General features: G+C 45.2%; 1 protein-coding gene across 17 annotated transcripts in view; it reads right to left on the reverse strand.

The window, feature by feature from the left end:
* The window catches only part of SFXN1 (sideroflexin 1), a 44,713-nt gene extending 42,221 nt beyond the window's left edge, over positions 1–2,492 (reverse strand). For 7 of the 17 annotated variants that reach the window (XR_006889370.1, XR_006889368.1, XR_006889372.1 and 4 more), the window contains exons 1-3: positions 2,407–2,488; positions 1,486–1,538; positions 471–570 (exon numbers count right to left, since the gene is read on the reverse strand). The gene's annotated coding sequence lies outside the window, so the exon portion shown is untranslated. Of the gene's footprint in view, positions 1–470; positions 571–1,485; positions 1,540–2,406 lie in introns of those variants that run through there. The other 10 variants (XM_046666552.1, XM_046666550.1, XM_046666558.1 and 7 more) reach the window with 7 other exon arrangements.
* Positions 2,493–23,759: the final 21,267 nt, after the last annotated feature.

Consider the following 23,759-nt stretch of genomic DNA (forward strand, 5'->3'; position numbering starts at 1 on the left):
TGCCACGGTCCTCCCCAGCGCACAATGCACAGCTCCTTCTTCTATTGACTTTGAAACACCCAGCGGACAATTCAGTCATTGTTCATATCCAGTCCTTAAGATCAACTTTGGGTTTGGGTTTCTTAATCAATTTCTTAAGACGGATAAAGTTCTTACCCATTTTTTTAAAAAAATTCTATTGGTTTCCACTTGAGACAGTGGCATGGGCCTGTAAAAATGATCAAATACTACCAAACTAGTATTTTGGACATAGTCATCGTTGAATATTTCACCACCACTTTGAGAAATTGATGCACAGATTAGATAGACTGCCTATGAAAATATTTTACAAATTAATAATTAACTAAAAACTTAACTTTGAACTTTGTACAATTAAGTGTAAGTCTGAGACATAATTTTTCACTTTCTAGACAACAGTCAACTTATTTTTTTTTTTAAGAGACTGTTAATTACTGCTACTGACTTCTTACCTTTAACCTCAAGCAGAAGTTTGGTTCCACCCATGGCCACAGTCCAGGTGAATGCACCTAACGACGGCTTGCGTGGTAGGGTCTCAATGCCCATTTCATTCTAAGGCATCAGAGAGCAAATATGTCGGACGGTGGACCAGCCTGTGCACTCAGTCTAACCCTGAATACACTGAGAGCATCTGATATCAGAGCTGGACAGACCCTTCACTCCAAACAGCATTTTTTTACAAGCGAGACACCTGCAGTCCTGAGGGGAGAAAGGACCTCCGTGGGGCCCCAGAACTTCTTGGTACAGCCTCCGCTCATCCTCCTGAAGAGCTCCCCTTCATCTTACATATCTTAAGTGTCAAGGCTGAGTCCAGCTCGGTGAGAGCTGCAAAGCCCCCTCATCTCCCTGTGTACCCCGCCCCTGCCACCCCCCGGCATCCATTAAGATGCCTGGAACATGGAAGCCGCTCAGTAAACTGTGGATGGACATAAGGAGGGAAAATCTAGAGGCACCCAAGTCAAACTTCAAAAGTGAGGTAGAAGAGAGATGATGACTTTGAGAAAAGTGCAAACAAAATGCCATGGGGATTCAGACGGCAGTGGCCCATGGACTGGTGATGTGCCCATGCTCTGAAGTCACTAAGAGCCGGGCTTTTTCAAGGAGGCACTTGACAAATATTCATGGAGGGTCTACTCAGTGCAGCCAAATGCTGGGTGCAGGGCAGAGAGAGGAAAGCAAGACAAACAGGCCCTGATCGTAAAGAGAGAATAAAACAAGCAAGGAAACACAGTTAATTCCTTTCTTTTTTTTTTTTTTTTCCTTGAGGAAGATTAACCCTGAGCTAACTTCTGCCAATCCTCCTCTTTTCGCTGAGGAAGACTGGCCCTGAGCTAACATCCACGCCCATCTTCTTCTACTTTACATGTGGGACGCCTACCACAGCATGGCCTGGCAAGCCGCGCCATGTCCGCACCCGGGATCTGAACCAGCGAACCCCAGACCCCCAAGTGGAATGGGCGCACTTACCGCTGCGCCACCGGGCCGGCCCCAACACAGTTAATTCCAACTGGTGACAAATGCTATTAAAGAAAACACACAGGGGTAATGTAACAAAGGATGTGTGCGTGAGGGGGGCAATTTTAGACAACACTGTGAGGAGAAAGCATCTTTGAGGAAGCTGAGACTCAGATGGCCTCACCCTACAGACGCCAGTTGTGTGACCTTGTACAGGTTACTCAGCCTCTCTGAGCCCCAACTTTCTCATCAGGATCATGAAGGCAAAACCAAGTACCTCACAGGGCTGTAAGAATGTACAAGTAAACAGACCTAAAGCACCTGCCACCTTTCGTAGACATTGTGGTTATGGTCATTCTGGGAAGGCTGGAGACCTGTGCCATGTGGGAAAGATAAGGAGGGCAGGACGGAAATGCAAGCGCCACTGCTATCCAATTCCTTGCCTCTCGCTTCCCTACTAGACTGAGTTCTAGGGCACCGGCCCCGAGGAGGAGAAGACAAGAGCTGGGAGCATGATGGGCTTGGGGGTCGGGCCCACCCGGCCACCCAGCAATCGCTCGCGCGGTGGCCTGTCCCCGCGGCAGCCATCTTGGATGTCCTCCCCGCGGCGAGTTTCATCATGCGGCCACCGGGACCGCTAGGCAGGGCGCGCGGGGGCGTGGATGGCGGAGCCCCTCCCGTCGGCGGCGGGACCCACTCCGCGGCGGGCGCTCCGGCGAGCTCGGGGGGAGGTCAGGCTGCCGGAGGTGGGGAGCTGTCAGGTGCAGACACCCCCGGCCCCGGGAGTCCCGGGCGTGCCGATGGGGCTTCCGACTCGGAGCGCCGCGCCTCCCTGCAGCCTGCCGCCTGCGCGCTCCCGCCCGAGCCCTCGCCCCCCGCCAGGTCCCCGCGCGCTTCCCACCCGCCGCGCCGGGCCCGCCGCCCGCCACTCACCGCTCCCCTGGCCGCCGCTCCCGGACCCGCGCAGCGCCGCCTCCGCGCCACCGGAAGCCCTCGCCCGCCGCCGCGGCCCCACGCGCCGCCGCCAGGAGCGCGCCCTCGGAGCGCGTGCCCGGCCAGCCACGCGGCCAGGCCTGGCCGCTCCCGTGCCCGCGCCTTCGCCCGCGCTCCTCGCCGCGCCCCCGGTCTGCATCCGGAGCTCCCACGTTCGCGCTCAGGGCGGTGCGCGGCTCTGCCCTGGCCGGTGCCGCTGTTTGCCGTTCCGGTTTCCCCGGGGAAGCCGCCCCTCACTTGCTCGTTTCTTTCTTCCCAGGGGCTTGCATGGAGTCAGCATCCACTCACTCGCTCCCTCATTTATTCATCTAAACCTGTGTTTCCCTAAGGGTGGACTTTGGCACCACTGGTGCTACAAGGCGATTTTAGGTGGTACGAGTGCCACGACCTGATTTAGGTCTTAAAAAGAGTCACTGGCTCTGTGTGGAGAGTAGGTTGTAGGGGGGATGACGTGAGGGCAGAAAGACACCAGTAGGGAGGCTGCCGTGGTTAACCAATCAGAGGAGAGACGATGGTGGCTTGGACCAGGGGGCTAACAGTGGAGGTGGTGAGAATTATTGGATTTGGGGCATATTTTGAAGGCAGATGAAACCTGATAAATAGTGACATCATTTTCATAGATAGGAAGATTTAATTTTTCAAGTTGTAAATTCTCCCTAAATTAACCTATAAATACAATGTAATTCCAAACAAAATTCTGACAACTCTAGTGTGTATAAGACTGTGTGTGTATAACTTGACAGGGTGACTGTAAAACGTGTATGGAAAAATAAAGACCCAGAAATAGCCACAACAATTTTGAAGAGAGAGAGCAAGGTGGGCTGACTTACCCTTATATTTACCAAGTAAATATAAAACTTGTTGAAAGCGATGGTAAAGAAGAGAGGCAGTGCTTCGTTCAGGGATCAACAAACAGCTTAGCACAGCCAAACAGAGTCATCGGGTGCCCCTGCAGGTAGAGAAACCTGCTGTGGGCTGGGACCCCAGGATGGCGGGGAAGGTTAAAGATTCTTTGAATGATCCTGGGGCATTTGAATCCCTACCTTATACCACATACAAACTCAACTCCAGATGGATTAAAGACCAAAAGATGAAAAACAAAACTCCCAAATTTTTAGCAGACAATTGGGGAGGGTATGTTTATGACCCTGAGATAAGGAGGCATTCTTAAATAAACACGAAAAGTATGAAATATAAAGGAAAGATCGAAAAGTTAAGCTTCATTAAAACTCAAAAATCCATGCTCATCAGTGACACCAAAATAAAAGTGAAAGAGTTCGCAGACTGGGAGGAAATATTTTCAACACATGGATCTGTCAAAGGATACATATCCAGAAAATATAAAAAACATTTACAAATTAATAAGAAGAAAGAGAAACAACCCAACAGAAAACATACAACAAACATGAATACTTGGAACTCACACAGCGGGGAAGACAAATGGCTCTGATACAGAAGAAAACATATTGACCCTGGCTAGTAATTTGGGCACTCAGCCTAGGTTTCATAGAGAGTTTTTTTGTGTGTGATGGTCCTCATGCTCAGAATTCCTATGAGTGGTTCACCAGTTTCTGCTCTTTACCATACCCACTGCCAAGTGTTGGACTCAAAAGATTAATAAAGAAAAACCTCTCTCAAAGAGTTTATTGGCGAAAGAGCTTATTGGCAAGGAGATAAACATGTAAACAAATAATTACAATGAATGATTACAACTCAATATAAAAATTGCAACAGTATAACGTGAGCTATATAACTAAGTATTATGAGTGGGGATTGACAAGCTCTGCCTGCAGAATGGGGATGCAAGAGACATATGGGAGATACCCAGTGTATCAGTTATCTGTTGCCACAATAATGCTACATACAGAATACCCACAAAATCTCGGGAGTATACAACAGTAAACAGTTATTTTTGTTTCCAAGTCTATACATTGGCTGGCAGTTCTGCCGATCTGAGCCGGCCTCTGCAAGGCCTTCACGTGTGTCTGTGGTCAGCTGTGGGCTATCAGTGGCTTTGTGGATCTTGGCAGAGCTCTCTTGTGTGCCTGGGACCTCAGCTGGGACAAACAGACTGACTTGGCTCTGTGCCACGTCTCATTCCTCCAGCAGGTGAACCTGGGCACATTCGCGTGGCAATGGCAGGGGAAGGGAGGGAGAAAGAGAGAGAGACTCAAGGTCTCTTAAGGCCAAGGCTTGCAACTGGCACACTTTCACTTCCACTTGATGCTATTGGTTAAATCAAGTCACGAGACCAGCCCAGATTTAGGGAAAAATAGACTTTATCACCCGATGAGAGGAGCTACATAGTGACATTGTAAATAGGTGTAGATATACAGACAGGTGGAGAATTGGGGACATCATTCTTCAAAGATTCTGCCACGTAGGTTTTTTTGCCGAGCATTCCAATTTCTTTTGCGGAGCTCCCCTCCCTGATAGCGTATGGTCCTGGTCAGACTTTCGGTCATGACACTCTCTCTCTCATGCCTGCCACAGTCATGGGTACATGACCCAAGCTGGGCCAAACAGAAGCCAGCCCTGAATTTGTATGTCAACATACGAAAAGAAAGAGAAGTCATCCCCTCTCCTGTTCCGCCTGGGATTGCTAAACTGGGAGAACGTGGACCAGGGGCTGCCAGTGCTGCTTTCTGCCAGTCTGCAGAAGTGAAGCAAAGCTGAAAGATGCAGGAGAGAGAGAGTTCAGATGACATCATTTTGGGCCCTGGGCTCAGCCTCTCCTGAAGCTGGACTGCCCTCTGGGTTTCCAGTTATGGGAGCCAATAAATCCACCCACATACGCATATTTTTGTTTTTTTAAGTAGAAGCTCTTTTGAGTTAGATTTCTATCCTCGACTAACTGTGGGGGTTCACAGCGGTGGTGACTTTTGAGCTGAGTGTAACTAAATTTGAGAAAAGTAGGAAGACGAGGCATATAAAGGAAGAAGAAAGGAGCTGAGGATTGAAGAATAAAAAGCAAGTGTCTGGGTGTGTTCCCACCTTTGGTTTAAATAAGCATCTTTCAAAAACAGCTTCCACGGAAGCTAAAAATAGTATTTTTCAGCTTTGTTGATAGGAAAACTGAGTGCTTGGGAATTCTCGCTAGGCCTGCATTGTCAAAGGTTGCAAAACCCTTGCATTCTAATATGGACTTTGAACCCTTCAGGGCACAGCAAAAACAACTCAATGCCGAGTCAGCAAAGATGCGGACATTTCTGAGCACAGTGAAAGTTCAGTGAGCTGAAGAAAGAGCTGGCTGAATCCGTCACAAGATGAAGGTTTCCTCGTGGTAGAGTCGGGCATTCAGTGAGAATCAAATTTTTTTTCAATTAACATTTTAATGAAAACTTTCAATTCCAGCTTATATTAGCAAAGTTATTTTCAGTGGTAAAAGAAAATACATAACCATATGAATTTGAGAAGTACGGTCAAGTTCACATTCCCACTCTACCACTCCCAGCAACCTCCCTGTTAGATTTTTAGTATATTTCCTTTTCTTTTCTGACTCATCAAACTTCTGTGCATCCTGTGCCTGAGGCTGAGCTCTCTGTACTAACAACCGGGATCACGGGGCCCGGCACTTGCCAGCACAGGCTCTGGAGCCCCACCAACCCGGCTCTGATCCCGCCTCTGCCCCGACTGGCTGTGAGACCCTGAGCAACGAGTCCCTTAACTTCTTGCGCCGTGGTTCTCTCTCTGGAGTAGGAAAAGGCTGTCACCTGCCTCCTGGGGCTGTTGTGAAGAGGACCTGAGATGATGTATTTGCAGAGACTAGCAGGGCGCCTGGCCCCCGTGAGCCTTGATAATCGAGAGCTTCTGTTATTCAGGTTCCAGAGTCATGGCTCCTGCAGCACCCCGTAAATCTCTCGGCAGGCTCTCACCGCCCAGCATTTAACCATAGCCTTACAGTCCTTCTTCTCGCTAGACCGTGAACCCTGTAAAAATGAGAAAGTTGATCTTATTCAACTTTCTGTGCCCAGCACAGTGCGGACATATGGAAGATTCAGTATTCTTTTTTGCTAAATATGGGGTTAGAATCATGATGCACATATTTTATGATCTGCTTTCTTCAGTTAAAGTTATATTTTATAAACATTTTCTTGGGTTGCATTATAATCTTCACTGTTCGTTCATTCATGCTTTTATTCAGTACATGCTTATCGGACACCAGTTATGCATCCGTAACTGTTCCAGGTGCTGGGGACTCTACACTGAACAAATTTAACCCCCTGCCCTCAGGCAGCTGACGCTCCAGGAGGGGCAGACGGACAGTGAACACAATGAACAAGGACAGCAGTGGTGATGGCAAGTGCTGTCTATACGTAAATCATGGCAGGTGGCAGGGTGTGTGGTCAGGGCCGACCTCTGGGGGAGGGTCCTTTCTCATTTGAATGACTGTAGAACTTTCTGTTGAGTGGCTATATCAGCATCACTCAACCTGGGAGGGGCCTCACTCCCACTCTCCACTCAGGGGCATTTGACTGGTGTTTTTTCTCAGGACAGGGGAAGACCTGGAGATTCAGGGTCCAGCAACTCAGCAGAACCTTATAGAAGGGAGGGACGGGAATAATAGTAACCGAGTGCCCGCTGTGAGCTGGGCACGTAGTAGTCGCTTTCACAAACGTCTTCTCTAGTCCTCACAGAAACTTGAAGTGGTTAACTACTTATATACATCAGGGTTCACTAGAAAAACAGAACCAATAGGGTATGTCTTGGTTTCTATCCCTTTTTGTCTGTCTACCTATCCATCTATCTATCTGTCTATCTGTCATCTGTCTATCTATCTACCTATCTATCTATCCATCCATCTATCAATGGATCACTCTGTCTATCCGCCCATCCATCAATCCATCTACCCATTCACCTATCTATCTACCTGTCTATCTATCTATCATCTATCTTTCTATCTATCCATCTATCTATCCATTCACCCATCCGTCCATCAATCCATCCACCTTTCTATCTATCTATCTATTTATCTATTGAGAGATTTCTGGTAAGGAATTGGCTCACATGCTTGTGGGGGCTGGCAAGCCTGAAATTTGTAGGGTGGGCGAGCAGGCTGGAAAGTTAGACAGGAGTTAATGCTGCAGTCTTGAGAGGCTGAAATTCTCTCAGAAAATTAGTTTTTGCTCTTAAGGCCTTCAACTGATTGGATGAGGCCCACCCACATTATGTAGGACAGTCTTCTTTATATAAAGTCAACTGATTGTAGATGGTAACCACATCTACAAAATACCTTCATGGCAGCACCTAGTGTTTGATTGAATAACTGGGCCTCTAGCCTAGCCCGGTTGACACGTAAAACCAAACATCATACTACTCTTACCTGATTTTACATCTCCACTTTCACTCTTGTCTCTAACAATCCATCCACTTATCTTTTGAAGATGTGAGTCAGATCCTATCATCCCTGCTTTAAAATCCTCAGTGGCTCCCAATTTTACTTAGAATAAAATTTGAACTCTTCATCGTGGCCTATGGACCCTCATGATCTGTCCTGTCCTGTTTTTCCAGTTTCACCATATGCTACTCTCCTCCTTGCTCATGTTAATATTACCAAACTTTCTGAATCCTGAATAGGCCAACTTATTCCTACCTCAGGGCCTTTGCATATGCTGTTCCCTGTACCTGGAAAGCTTTCAGGTCAAATGTCACCTCCTCAGAGAAGCCTTCCTTGACCAGCTGTCTGGAGTAGCCCCTCCCACTCATATTGGAGCTCATCATTCATCACTCTTTTACTGCACTGTCACTATCCAAAATTACCTTGTTTATTTATTTGTGGAATTGTCTTTTCTCTGTCTCTTCAGCTAGAATGTTCCACCATAAAGGTGAGGATCTTGTCTGCCTCATCTTCCACTGTATTTTCAGCTCCTCGAACAGTGCCTTCCACAGTCGGCCCCTCCCTCACCCAAATCATGCCATAGAACCACTGTGGTGAGGACTCTGGCTCCAGCTCTGACCATCACACACTGCAGCTTGCACAAGAGTCACTCCTGCTCTGGAACTGCTTGCTGTAGCCACAACCGGAGTGGGTTCTCCATTCTCTGGGCAGGGGCATCGGAATGGCTGAGCTGAGGTCATGTGCCAGCACGACATCTGGCCTTTTCGGTAGGGGTCGTGGTCTCTGTCCCTGCACAGGCACGTACACATCACGGGGAACTGAATCACCCGGACGGTTCCCCCGAGCCCTTTCTCAGTCAATCCACTCCCGCTCCAACAGCTACCCTGATTCCTATCACCTGCTTTCTGTGATTTCTCTCACTAATTAGCTTTGTCTGTTCTGGAACTTTAACTTTATCTCAATGGAATCCCACAGTAGACAGTTTTTTGCATGTGTGTCTGGTTTCTTTCACTCAGCGTCTTTTTGAGATTTATCTATGTTGTTGGGTTTAGTTGTAGTGTGATTTTTTCATCGTTGTGTAGAATTCTGTTTCACATGAATATACCACATTTTTTTGTATTCATTTCCCAGTTGATGGGCATTTCCAGCGTTTCCAGTTTTTAGTTCTTATGAATAAAGCTTCTGTATGAACTTTCACATACAAACTTTTTACTGCCATAGGAACAGTTATTTTTTGCATTTAGTTCTCAGCGTTTGGTGGACAAGCTTTGACCGTCAGCTCTGCCTCCAGAGTGGCATTTCCAGGGTGTGAAGCGCACATCCCTCCCCACCTGAAAGCCTGCTCTTGCCCTCCTGATCACGCACACCCTCCCTGGTACGGCATTCAAGGCTTTTTGACATCAGTCTCAATCTCCAGTCAGTTCCACCTGCTGCCTTACCCTCTGCTGCAGGCATGTCTGCCTGCTCACTGTTTCCGGAATGTGTCAGGCTGTTTTCCTCCTCTTTTGCCTTTGTACAAACTGTGTCTGGAATGCTTTGCCCCAGAGAGTCTTGATTCCTGGACAAACTGATACATATCCTTCAAAGCCCAGCTCAAAAGACACCTCCTCCAGGAAGCTGGCCTTCAGTTTGCCAGGCACTCTATCGTACCTTCTATTGGGTGCACACTTTGGTATTAATATTTGGTATTACTCATGCTTTGGGATTCGTGTTGTTAAAGCACTTATTTCATCACATATATTTCTGTGATCACAGTTTTTCTCCTCTTCTTGTCTGGGAGCTTCTGGAAGGCAGAGAAGGAGGCTCAGAGCTGTGAAGTAATGCGCCTAATGCCACAGAGCTGCTGCAGCTCCAGGGCTGCCAGATTCCTGGTGAAATGCTCTAAACACCATCCGTGTTGTTGTGAATGGGATGATTGTGTCTTTTTTATGGCTGAGTAGTATTCCACTGTGTGTGTGTGTGTGTGTGTGTATATATATACCACATCTTCTTTATCCATTCATGTGTAGAAGGCCGCTTGAGTTGTTTCCTCATCCTGGCTATTGTGAATGATGCTGCAATGAACGTAGGGCTGCATAAGTCTCTTGGGATCGTTAATTTCAAGTTCTTTGGATAAATATCCATTAGTGGGATAGCTAGATCACATGGTATTTCTATTTTTAATTTTTTGAGACATCTCCATACTGATTTCCATAGTGGCTGCACCAGTTTGCATTCCCACCAGCGGTGTATGAGGGTTCCCTTTTCTCCACAGCCTCTCCAACACTTATTATTTCTCATCTTGTTAATTGTAGCCATTCTGACTGGTTTGAGGTGATATCTCATTGTAGTTTTGATTTGCATTTCCCTAATAAGTAGTGATGTCGAGCATCGTTTCATATGCCTGTTGGCCATCTGTATATCTTCTTTGGAGAAATGTCTGTTCATGTCCTCTGCCCATCTTTTGATTGGGCTGTTTGCTTGCTTTCTGTTGAGTTGTTATGAGTTCTTTATATATTTTGGAGATCAACCCCTTGTCAGATAAATGATATGCAAATATTTTCTCCTGGTTGGTGGGTTTTCTTTCTGTTTTGTTCATGGTTTCCTTTGCTTTGCAGAAGCTTTTTAGTCTGATGTAGTCCCATTTGTTAACTTTTTCTTGTGTTTCTTTCCCTTTCCCGAGTAGACATAGTATTTGAAAAGATGCTGCCAAGACCAATGTGAAAGAGCATACTGCCTGTATTTTCTTCCAGGAGTTTTATGGTTTCAGGTCTTACATGCAAATCTTTAATCCATTTTGAGTTAATTTTTGTGTATGGTGTAAGATAATGGCCTACTTTCATTCTTTTGCACGTGGCTGTCCAGTTTTCCCAACACCATTTATTGAAGAGACTTTCCTTTCTTTATTGTATGTTCTTGGCTCTTTTGTTGAAGACTAGCTGTCCATAGATGTGTAGTTTTATTTCTGGGTTTTCAATTCTGTTCCAGTGATCTGTGTGTCTGTTTTTGTGCCAGTACCATGCTGTTTTGATTACTGTAGCTTTGTAGTATATTTTAAGTCACGGATTGTGATGCCTCCAGCTTTGTTCCTTTTTCTCAGGATCGCTTTGGCTTTTTGGGGTCTTTTGTTCCATATAAATTTTAGGATTCTTTGCTCTATTTCTGTGAAGGATGTCATTGGGATTCTCTTCGGGATTGCATTGAATCTGTAGATTGCTTTAGGTAGTATGGACATTTTAACTATGTTTACTCTTCCGAACCATGAGCATGGAATGTCTTTCCATTTCTTTATGTCCTCTTCAATTTCTTTTAATAATGTCTTATAGTTTTCAGTGTACAGGTCTCTCACCTCTTTGGTTAAGTTTATTCCTAGTACTTTATTCTGTTTGTTACAGTTGTACATGGGATTTCATTCTTGATTTCTCTTTCTGCTAGCTCATTGTTAGTGCATAGAAATGCAACTGATTTTTAAAAACTGATTTTGTACCCTGAAACTTTGCTGTAGTTTTTAATTATTTCGAATAGTTTTCTGGTGGATTCTTTAGGGTTTTCTTTATACAGAATCATGTCATCTGCAAACAGTGAGAGTTTCACTTCTTCCTTTCCAATTTGGATCCCTTTTATTTATTTTTCTTGCCTAATTGCTCTGGCAAAAACCTCCAGTACTGTGTTGAATAAGAGCGTGCAAGTGGGCACCCTTGTCTTGTTCCTGTTCTCAGAGAGACGGCTTTTAGTTTTTCCCATTAAGTATGATGTTGGCTGTGGATTTGTCATATATGGCCTTTATTACGTTCAGGTACTTTCCTTCCATACCTATTTTATGGAGAGTTTGTATCATAAATGGATGTTGGATCTTGTCAAATGCTTTCTCTGCATCTACTGAGACGATCATGTGATTCTTATTCCTCATTTTGTTAATGTGGCATATCACATTGATTGATTCACAGATGTTGAACCATCCCTGCATCCCTGGAATAAATCCCACTTGATCATGGTGCATGATCCTTTAAATGTATTGCTGTATTTGGGTTGCCAATATTTTGTTGAGGATTTTTGCATCTAAGTTCATCAGCGATATTGACCTCTAATTTTCCTTCTTCATGTTGTCCTTGTCTGGTTTTGGTATCAGAGTAATGTTGGTCTCATAGAATGAGTTAGGAAGCATTCCATCTTCTTCAATTTTTTGGAATAGTTTGAGAAGGATAGGTATTAAATCTTCTTTGAATGTTTATTAGAATTTTCCAGAGAAGCCATCTGGTCCTGGAGTTTTGTTTTTTGGGAGGTTTTTTACTGTTTCAATCTCTTTACTTGTGATTGGTCTATTCAGATTCTCTGTTTCTTCTTGATTCAATTTGGGAGGTTGTATGAGTCTAAGAATTTACCCATTTTTTCTAGGTTATCCCATCTGTGGGCATATAGTTTTGCATAGTATTCTCTTATAATCCTTTGTATTTGTTTAGTATCTGTTGTAATTTCTCCTCTTTCATTTATAATTTTATTTATTTGAGCCCTCTCTCTTTTTTTCTTGGTGAGTCTGGCTAAGGGTTTGTCAATTTTGTTTATCTTCTCAAAGAACAAGCTCTTAGTTCCATTAATCCTTTCTACTGTTTTTGTAATCTCTATTTCATTTATTTCTGCTCTGATTTTTATTATTTCCCTCTTTCTATTGACTTTGGGCTTTGTTTGTTCTTCTTTTCCTAGTTCTGTTAGATGCATCCCAGGATTACTTATTTGAGATTTTTCTTGCTTGTGGAGGTGGGCCTGTATTGCTATGAATTTTCCTCTTATGACCACTTTTGCTACATCCTGTAAGAGTTGGTATGTTGTATTTTCGTTTTCATTTGTATCCAGGTATTTTTTAATTTCCCTTTGATTTCTTCATTGATCTAGTGGTTGTTCAAAAGTGTGTTGTTTATTCTCCACATATTTCTGACTTTCCCAGTTTTGTTCTTGTAGTTGATTTCTAGCTTCATAGCATTGTGATCAGAAAAGATGGTTGGGATGATTTAAATCCTCTTGAATTTATTGAGGCTTGCCTTGTTACCCAACATACGGTCTGTCTTTGAGAATGCTCCGTGGGCACTTGAGAAGAACGTGTATTCTGCTATTTCTGCATAGAAGCTCTCTATATATCTATTAAGTCCATCTGATCAAGTGTTTCATTTAAATCTACTGTTTCCTTGTTGACCTTTTGTCTAGATGATCTGTCCATTGATGTAAGTGGGTGTTGAGGTCCTGTACTATTATTGTGTTGATGTTAATTTCTCCCTTTAGGTCTGTTAATAGTTGCTTTATGTACTCTGGTGCCCCTGTGTTAGGAACATATATGTTAATAAGTGTTATATCCTCTTGGTGGAATGTCGTTTTATCATTAAATACTGCTGCTCTTTGTCTCTTATTGTCTTTTTTAACTTGAAGTCTGATTTGTCTGATATAATTATGGCAACCCTTGCTTTCTTTTGTTTGCCATTAGCTTGGAGTATCATCTTCCATCCCTTCACTCTAAGCCTATGTTTGTCTTTAGAACTGAGATGTGCTTCCTGGAGGCAGCATATTGTTGACTCTTGTTTTTTAATCCATCCAGCCACTCTGTGTCTTCTGATTAGACAATTCAATCTGTTTACATTAAGAGAGATTATTGTTATATGAGGGCTTAATACTGCCATTTTATGTCTTGTTTTCTGGTTGTTCTCTGTTTCCATTGTTTCTCTTCCTTTGTATTTCTGACTGCCATTCCATCTTGCTGGTTTTCTGAAGAGGCTTTCTCTCTTTTTGTGAATTGTGGCTCTGCTCTGATTTTTGTTTAGTAGTTACCATGAGGATTGTATAAAAAATCTCATAGATGAAATAGTCCATCTTCTCATAGCCTCTTATCTCCATTAACCTAAGCAGGCTCCTTCCCTTTCCTCTCCCTTTTTGAGCTATTGCTGCTACAAATTGTTCTGTTTTAAATGTTGTGAGTTTGCGACTAAGTTGAAGTGTTTATCATTACTTTTGATGCTTTCTTTCCCTTTATCTTTTACGTTATAATTGGGTCTTTGCCTCCCTGTTCTGATAGAGGGCTGCAGGTTTCTGATCATGTCTGTCTATTTATCTGCTTGCTCAGAGCTTTGTAGACCTTTGCCTTTTTGTTTCCAGCATGAGGGCATTTTTAATTGTATCTTGCAGGGGAGGTCTAGTGGCAATGAACTCCCTTAGTTTTTGTTTATCTGGAAAAGCTTTTATTTCTCCATTGTATCTGAAGGATAGTTTTCTGGATAGAGTATTCTTGGCTGAAAGTTTTTGTCTTTCAGTATTTTGAATATATAATTCCATTTTCTCCTAGCCTGTAAGGTTTCTGCCAAGAAATCTGCTGAAAGCCTAATAGCAGTTCCTTTGTAGGTTATTTTCTTCTTCCTTGCTGCTCTTAGTATTTTTCTTTGTCATTGACTTTTGCCGTTTTTATTGTCATATGCCTTGGAGAAAGTCTTTTAGCACTGCTGTAATTAGGAGTTCTATTGGCTTAGTGTAATTGTAAGTCTGAACTTCCTCCAGGTTTGGGAAGTTGTCAGCAAGTATTTCTTTGAACAAGCCATCTGCTCCTTTCTCCATCTGTCTCCCTCGGGATTACCTATAATCCTTATGTTGCTTTTCCTAGTCGAGTCTGATATTTCTTGAATAATTCTTTCATTTAAAAAAAAATCTTAGTTCTGCCACCTCCTCTACCTGTAGAATTTCTACATTTTATCCTCTATATCACTAATTCTTTCCCCATAATATCAGCTCTATTTCTTAAGGATTCTAGATTATTTTTTATTTCATTAATTGTGTTTTTCATATCCAGGATTTCTGCTTGAGTTTTTTTTTGTAGTTTCAATCTCTTTGGTGAAGAGATTCATTTTATTTCTGAGCTCACTGAATTGTCTTTCTGAGTTCTCTTATAAATCATTGAATTCCTTTGTGACAGCTATTTTGAATTCTCTGTCATTTAGCTTGTTAATTTCTGTGCCTTCAGGGTTGGTTTCTGGAGAATTGTCATTTTCCTCCTGGTCTGAGTTGTTGCTGTGGTTTCTCATGGTGTTTGATAAATTCATCTTGTTGGGGCATTTGTGGTGATATTAGGTCACAGATTCCGCCTGTTACCACTAGGGGGAAGCAGGAGCAGAGTTTCTGGCCCCTGCCCATGTCCTGGAAGCTGTGGGGGTGCTGTGGGCACTTGCCCAGCCTGGGGTGTGTTCAGATGCTTATGTGGATGTGCTTTGTGGGCAGGGCTTCCTTGCTGGACTGAGCTAGGACCACTCCTTGACATCACAGGGGCACAGTGGGCTCCCTGCCCCTGCCAGGAAAGTGATCGCCAGTAGGCTAAGGGTTGCTGCTGCTTTTCCCACAGCCGCCTTAGACATGTTCCCTCTTTTGGGGCTGGTGGCCCTATGGGTGATTGCATGAGCCTGCAGTGTGCTTGCCCCGGCATGTGGATCTGCTGCAGTCTCTGCTTGCCATCCGCTGGGCCACTGTGCTTAGTGGATGGGGCTTCCTTGCCGAGATTGAGCTAGGGCCACTCCTTAGCACTTGCACAGTAGGCTCCCCCACTGCCAGGAGAGCAATCATGAGTGTGGGCTAAGGGTCACCACTGCCTCCTCCCACGGTCACCCCACTGCGTGTTCCCACTTTCCTGGTGCTTGTACAGGCCGGAAAGCATTTGTGTGTGTGCAGAGGGCTACCAGGGGAGAGTGGGGAGTGCGCACCTATCTCCACCACTTCCCGGGGGGGCCAGGCCATCCACCCTCAGATGTACATCTGTGTGTGTCTCCCAGGCGTCCTGTTGTGCTGTGTGGGCTTCCTCCTTGGTCAGTGAATGTCCATTTAGTTGTAGTTCAAAAGAGGGAGAGACAAAGGAACAGCTCACTCTGCTATGTTGCTGACGTCACTCCTGGAATCTGGATTTTTAAAGCTTCACTATGCAGCCAGGGATGGCAACCTCTGTGGTAAAGGGAAGGACCAAATTCCAAAGAACTGACAGAATCGTGGATTCAGAGTGGCCCCTCCCATTTGTTCTTTAGGTGCAGGATCTTGGTGGTAACTGAGTTGCCCTGCCATCTGCCCCTTAGTTAGGCTGGATTGTGGTCAGCAGGTAGATGGGCCTTGGGTTTGTGTTTCTAATGTGCAGACAATAATCCTAAAAGCATTCTTGCTTGGAAGTGAAAGCCCAGTGTGTCTCTTGTACAAGGCATGTGAAAAACACATCACGAATTGGCTCTTTGTTTAAAAATGAAGCAACGCTAAATATCACTGGGAAGCCAATTGTGTCTTAAATAGGTCCCGGAGGCTAAATACAGTGTGGATTATTCCAAGAAAGCTGAGTCACTCCATTCTTGGTTTTAAGGAACTGGTTCATTAGTCAAATTAATCTTAACAAAATAGGGCAGAAATAAGGGAGAAATAATACTTCACATTTCTTTTTGTGCTGGGTAAGCACTTGCTATTGCATTTCTGTAACTCTTCTGAGAAGAATGCGATGCCCTGCTTGCTGCTCAGGTCCCATCATTCATCCATCCAACGGGTATTTAACCAACACCTCCTCAGCCTGCAGTGGACGGGGACCAGGCAGGGAAACTGAGTCCTTCCCTCAAGGGGCCACAGACAAGCCAACAGATGTGAGGTCTGCGGGCACAAGCAGTGGGATGGAGGAAGCTGGGCAGGAGGACAGAGCAAGGTGTGACGGGGCTGTGTCAGAGGGGTGTTCAGGGCAGGCCCCTCTGCAGGGTGACACTGGAGCAGAGAACTGAATGAAGGGAGGGAAGGAGCCATGCAGAGGCCCAGGGAAGAGCATTCCAGGCAGAGGGAAGGGCAAGTGAAACAGCCTCAGGATTTTCCTAAAAGCTGAGGCTGCAAAGGAACGTTTGAGCTGATATATGAATTTCTGGTGAGAATGTTGATCAGACGGAGACTCAGGACTCCAGCTGGCATATACAGTGCTTTTGTGGGAATTATAAAAGGTCACCCTCTCTGGTAGACAGATTACAAAAAGACTGACCCAGTGTGTAAGCAGAGCCCCTGCTGGATTCTAGCTCCCTGTCACTCCCTGAGTCGGGGGTATTTTTGTGCAGTGTACAGACTGTACAACTGTATGTAGCAACCCTCACTGAGGTTCATTTAAAACAGACTCATCTAAGTCACAGGAAAATGCAGGATGGAATAGATTTTATTTTTCTGGTTATTTTGTATGGTTTTGAAAACTCTCACAAAGAAATCTGAGACAGCTGTGGGGGATAATATTTCGAGAGATTAGCTGGTGAGCTGATTAATTGGTCTCCTCCCCCAACTCCCTTTGCTGTCTGTCCCCATCCTTCCCCTTCAAATGACCAAGCTGCTCTGGGCCAGTTTCCTCAGTGCACCAGAAGGAAGTTTCTAGACTCTGATCTTCAACAAATCTGAGTCCTTAGGGGGATGGAGAGAGGTTGAGTGGAGACAATATGTTTGAAAGAAAAGGCCCCCTTAGATTTACTCACTCACTTTATCCTTATTCTCCACCTCTGTTTTCCTCCCCTCCATAGGCAGCAGTTCTCACATGTTCCTCTGTATCTTTGTAGGACTTGTAATGCAGTTTCAGGTGCGTGGTTTTTAAATTATAGACATGATGTTCTGCTGTAGATCTCATTTTGTTTCTTGCTTTTTCACTCACCTCTAAGTTCTTGGGATCTGTTTGTACTCTTTTGTACATATCTAGCATTTTCCTTCTAACTGCTGATAAAATTCCTTGGAGTGGAGCCACCATATTTTCCTTATCTGCCACTCATGATGGACACCTGGGATGCCTTCCACTTCTCAACGCCATAAACAACTCTGTGATGGACGCCTCCTCATACAGTCAGCTATGCTCCTGTTAATAAAGACTCTGAGAACAGACCGAGGGGTGAGATTTCTGCACACACAAGCACACAATTTAGATGACACTGCCAGAGGTCTCTGCAGAATGGTGGCAACATCTACACACTCACCAGCGGTGTGCAAAAGATGCTCCTGTTCCCCCACGTCTCACCAAGAGTCGGTGCTGTTCCTCTCTCTGGTCTTTGCCTATCTGATGGGAATAAAGCACCATATTGTTGCTTTAATTTCTATTTCTTTGGTTATTAATGAACCTGAGAATCTTCTCATGTACTTGTTAGCACTTGCTGGATCACATTCATTGCCTGTTTTTTAAAAAAATCAGGTTTCCTCTCCTTGTCACTTTCTGAGTGTTCCATGTCTGTTGTAAACATTGCAAATATCTTCTCCCAACCTGTCATCTTTCTGTTAACTTTGTCTGCAGTATGCTTTGTTGAACAGAAATCTTGAATGTTGCTGTAATTAAAGCTGTCAACTTGTTGCCTTGTGTTCTGAACTTTTGAGGTCTTGTTTCAGAAGGTCTCCCCCAATGCTAGGTTGTAAAGATCTTCTCCAATATTTCATTCTTTAGTTATGTAGTTTTACACTTCACATTTAGGTCTTTGATCTACCTGGAACCTACTTTTGTATAGGCTGTGAGGTAGGGATTCTACCTTATTTTCCTTTAAAGAGTGAGCTGGTTTTCACTACACTGTCGCCTGAACTGTGGATCAGGGGTTTAAGGGAGTAGAGATTTTCTCCTCCTCCAGACTGGGCATGATTTCATCAGGATGAAGGAAGAGGAGAGAAGAGGGAATGTGTTCAAAATCCAGATATTAATACATTCCCGGGGGAGGCAGCCCACTTCCGGCTTCCCTGGCAGGCTCTATCATGAGTCTAGGGAGATGAGGTCTCATCTTCATTGAGATTGTCAGACTCCCAAGTGTGGGTTATGGAAACAGAGCTGGCAGATCCAAAGAGTCCTGGTAGATAGGAACGAGGGATATGTAAATATTGATATTTTCTAGGGATATGTAAATAGCAACCTCTTTGAATTAATGAAGGATCAATGGGACCGCCCACCATGCCTTGGAACTTAGATGCAGCCCTAAGAAAATGGGAAGGTAGGTGAACTTTTAACTAACCAAGATAAACTTTCAACCACCTCAGTGAAATCGGGGCTTGAGATGGAGACTCAGTTCAATTATGGAAGTTCTCACGTTATCAGCTGAGTGAAATTCAAACATACATCTTTGTTATTTCCCTTTTGTGTTACCCCTTAACCAGTATCATGTCAGAATTAAACTTTTTGATAATTGCAATCATAGTTCGGCTAAGAATACAAGAGTTTGGTGAAAATCAATGAAGCATCTTGTGAGAATCTGTTGCCTATAGGAAAAATAATACAGAGCATTGTAGAATTTATCATCATTTGCAAATTTTGTTCTACACATCCTTTGTATCCATATATTTATAATAAACTTACATATGTATATATATTTTTCAGAGCACTGGTTGTTTAACATTTAACCTACACGTCTGGCTCAAGGTTCAATTTTATCTAACTATCTGCTCACTCTACATGTCACCCAGGAATAAATTTTGACTACTGCTGTTCCAGTTCCTTTCCTTGTCAATGATTGGTTCCATATGGCCATGTAATCCTGTGATGGCCAATGAGATACGAGAAGAAATCTCCTGGGAGTCTTCTGGGAGAAGTTTTCTTGCTCTAAAAAGAGATTTTGTCTTTTAAAATTGGTCCTGAGCTAAGATCTGTTGCCAATCTTCCTCTTTTTTTTTCTCCCCAAACCCCCAGTATATAGTTGTATATGCTAGTTACGAGTCATTCTAGTTCTTCTGAGGGGTGCTGCCACAGCAGCCTGATGAGTGGTGTGTAGGTCCAAGCCCAGCATCTGAACCGGCGAACCCTGGACCACCGAAGCAGAGTGCACGAACTTAACCACTCAGCCACAGCGCCAGCCCCTAAAAAGAGATTTTTCACAGGGTACTTTTCTTTGGGTCTGGATTTGTAATGCCTGGGTGATGTCTGGAATTGTGGCAGCCCTCATGTTGCCATGAGGAGAACTAACTGAAGATGAAGATACATTCTAAAGATTGCAGAGTGGAAAGATAGAAAGAACCTTTGTTCTTGATGGCAACATTGAACAGTGGAGTTAAGCAGCCCTGGAGCTGTTCTTCCTGGGAACTTCTTTTTTGGTCAGGTGATAAAATTTCCTCATTGTTTAACTTAAGCAACTGAATTAAATTAAACTGGAATTTTTCTATTGCTTACAGCCAAAGTGTTCTCACTGGTACCCTGGTCATATGAATGGTTTGCATGCTAGTTATTCAGTAATTGTCTCTCTGCACCAAACCCAAATTGGTATACTCTGTGGTTCCAGGACTCTGCAAACCACATCTCTGCTTTGCCAGCTGGCTCCAATGTAGGTTCTACCAAAGGAGGCCTAGGGGGAGATGGAGGAGGAAGGAGGACATGTCCCTTCCTGTTTGCTTGCTATTCTTTTTTTTTTTTTTTTTTTTGAGGAAGATTAGCCCTGAGCTAACATCTGCTGCCAATCCTCCTCTTTTTGCTGAGGAAGCGGGTCCCTGAGCTAACATCGTTGCCCATCTTACTCTACTTTATATGTGGGACGCCTGCCATAGCATGGCTTTTGCCAAGTCGTGCCATGTCTGCACCCGGGATCAGAATTGGTGAACCCCGGGCTGTCGAAGCGGAATGTGAGCACTTAACCGCTGCGCCACGGGGCCGGCCCCGCTTGCTATTCTTTTTGGCGTCACCTCAGCCTTGCTTCTTCATCCTGAGCCAAGTTTTTCCGCACTCCCAGACTCAGCCTCATTGCACCCCTTTGGAGATACCAGCACTGACAGATGGGGTGCCCCTCCTCAGAGTTCTGGGTCCGAGACCCGTGAGCGCTCTCCCCCAAGCTCCGAGACACTCGCACCAGCCGAGGAGCACTCTCTTCCCCAAGTCCTGAGACTTAGTGAGCCCAGCCACTTCCCTGGATTCCCCCGCATTAGGAATGGTAGCTGGTTCCGGCAGTCGCTACCTCAGGACGGCTTAGTGTCTCCTTTCGTCGTTCCAGTGTTCTAATCCCTGTTTAAACAATTCCTCAGATCAAATCCTCTCTGTTAAAACAGCTTGTGTAGTTTTTGTTATCCTGCTTGTGACCCCGACTGATGGAATGTGTTCAGTGGGCATTTGATTGCCTTTCAACATCCATTACAGCCCTTCTTCTGCCGAGAGTGCCCTGACTCAGTGCAGTTACCTCTGCCCTACTTCGCAGCAGCGGTTTGGTTCACGAGAGGTCGAGCGGATTTCATCTCTAGGGAGATTGTCTTCGTCCTCACAGCACATCGCACCCCCTTAGCTGCAGTTCTTGGCTCAAGGATAGGCACGAGTCCCAGTCTGGGACGGAGAGAGTGCATCCAGGATCGTGTTTTGCAAGAACGGGAGCTGTAGGGCTCTGGAAGTGCAAAAGGAATGGCTGAAGTGCTGGGCAGGGTCGACCCCTTGGAGGCGGAGGATGAGGCTGACGTGGTAGACTGCAGAGCTGAGAGACGGAGAGAAATCCAGGGGTTGGGAAGGAGGCCCGGCCTCTGGGTCCAGCCTTCCCTTAAGGCCAGGGCAAGCCTGTGCTCTTCAGCTGTTCAGCCAATAAACTCCCCTTTGCTTAAATAAATTGGGTCAGATTGTCTGTTACTTGCAATCAAAAGAATCCTAACTGATGGAATAGGGAAAGAAAACCAATATATTGAGCACCCACCGTATGCCCAGCTCTGGGCCAGGCACGTTCGTGTAGGCTGTGTTGTATGACTCTCCCAGGAAGACTATTTCCATATTACACACGTGGAAACTGAGTCTCAGAGAAGCTAAGTATTGTGCTTAATGTCACACAGAAAGTAAATGTCAGAGCCTACATAGTTTTTTCAGAAGAAGGTTAACTCAACTTTTTGTGATAAGGATAGCTATAATTCAGATATGGTTGGCAGCATACTATCTACACCCACTGAGAGGGGAAGGGGCATGGATTTGAGGAACAAATGAAAAAGAGGTTTTCACACAGAATGTCCCAGGCATCCTGATAGGAATTTGAGGTTGGCTTTATTGAGGAATAATTTATAAAAAACAAAACGCACAGCTCACAGGAAGCTGTATGGCTCACTGAGCTTTGACAAATGTATACACATCCATGTATCTACAGCCACAATGAAGACATACAAAATTCCCATTGCCCTTAAAATTTTCCTTTGGGCCCCTTTGCAGTCAAGCCCTCACGCCCAACAACCACTAGCCTACTTTCTGTAATTATAAACTAGTCTAGCCTCTTCAAGAATGTCAGATAAGTGGGATCGTATACATTAGTCTTTCGTGTCTGGCGTATTTGGCTCAGCACAGTGCCTGTGCGCTCCATCCATGGCGTTGCGTGCATGAGTCCTTCCTCCCTTGTTATCGCCGAGTGGGCTTCCGTGTGCTAATATGCTGCCGTCTTTTGTCTAATGAGCAGATAGGATTTGGGGGCCAGCTTCTTGGGAGGCAGGAAATGCTACTGCCATAGCCTCAGTGGAGTGGGGCTTTTCACCACGAAGCCTCGGGGGCGACAGTGTCATTGCTGGGATGTCTGGAGGATGCCCTTGGGTGGTGTGGTCCTCCAGGTGTGCTGGGCCTGCTCCTGCTGGGATGGCTGCTGCAGGAAGGGGTGGCCTCTGAAACTCCTCTTTGCCTCAATTCTGTGGCCTCCAGACCACCTCATCTTAGCTTCCTCCTTTGTTGGTTTTTCAGTGCAGTCCTGACAGTGATCCTGTGAGGGGGTGTGGAGAGCAGGCCGTGGAGGCTCAGGGAGGGGTGGCGAGCCCGGTTTCTCCTGCATGGTGCACGTGTACCCTCTTGTCACTTTAGCACTGTCCCGCATGGCATCCACACCTGCACAGGAAGATGTCCTCACTGTGTGGGCTTGGCCCGCAGCTCAGTCCCCGGTGCTCCTGGCTGCTGCAGAGTTTGAAAAATCTCTTGAGGAAAATTACCTGGGATTTGCTTTCGGCGGACAGGTAGGGAGGAGAGGATCATATACGTTCTCTGATTTACATCAAAGCCGAAGAGGGATGTTTTTTAAAGGGTCTTGAATACAAAATATCTTGTGAGCAGCTTTTGTGTATTGCAGCTAAGGCCCTCAAACTTTTCAGCACTGTTATTTTGCTTTGTTAAGAGATGCTGAAGTTAATTTATGAAATTTATTAGAAAAATATTCTGGCTCTTTCAAGGCAATTTCTAGCAGATCTGAAAGTATCTAGACTTCCCTTAAGCCAAACGCTGCCTGCCAGGTGTACACTTGCTTTTTTAGATGTGTTTCCATGCTGCAAAGTCCAAATGTATTTGACTCATTTGGGAGAAATGCCACACTGGAGGCTGCCAGCGCTTGGCAGATGCATTTGGACCTAAGTTCATTTCCCTGCTGGGTGGTACGTGTGCCCTCCAGGCTGCCGTGCTCTGAGGGCCACCTCCCTGGGGATTCTCAGCTCCAGTCAACAGAGGCCCCTCTTCCTGGTTTAAATAGAAGGGGATTTGTTAAGGGATATTCGATAGTTTGCAAACCTCCAAGGGGTTTGGAGAACCAGACTTGGGAAAAGAAAAAACACAGTTGGGAGAAACAATCAGTCAGATCAAGGATTGTGTAAAAACACTATGATGCTGGAGACTGAAAACATCTGCCACAGAGCTCCCCAGCTGATCCTCTCATGCGTCAGCTACCCGCCTCCCTTCGCACGCTGCCACATCCGAGTCTAGCCATGTGTCAGACAAGCTGAAACCAGGTCGCACACCTGTGCCCTAGCTGCAAAGGAGTCTGGGAAATGTGGTTGTGGGTTCTTCACCGACTACAGCACAGAGAGGAAGCTGGGAGGGGCTTGGGAGGGGTGCTGAGTGAGCCTGCTTTCAGTGTCTCCCACAAGGACTAACCTGGAGTTGACAGAGACCATGCCATTCGAGGATGGGAGCCAGAGGCTATGTTGTCTCATTCGAAGCAAAGTTTCAAAGTGTGATTTTTGAGCCTCTGTTCCCTAGTTTGTAAAATGTGGCTAAAAATCCTACCTTACAGGGCACGGTGCATTGCTTGGG

Source organism: Equus quagga, chromosome 7 (assembly GCF_021613505.1).
Source record: "Equus quagga isolate Etosha38 chromosome 7, UCLA_HA_Equagga_1.0, whole genome shotgun sequence".
NCBI lineage: Eukaryota > Metazoa > Chordata > Mammalia > Perissodactyla > Equidae > Equus > Equus quagga.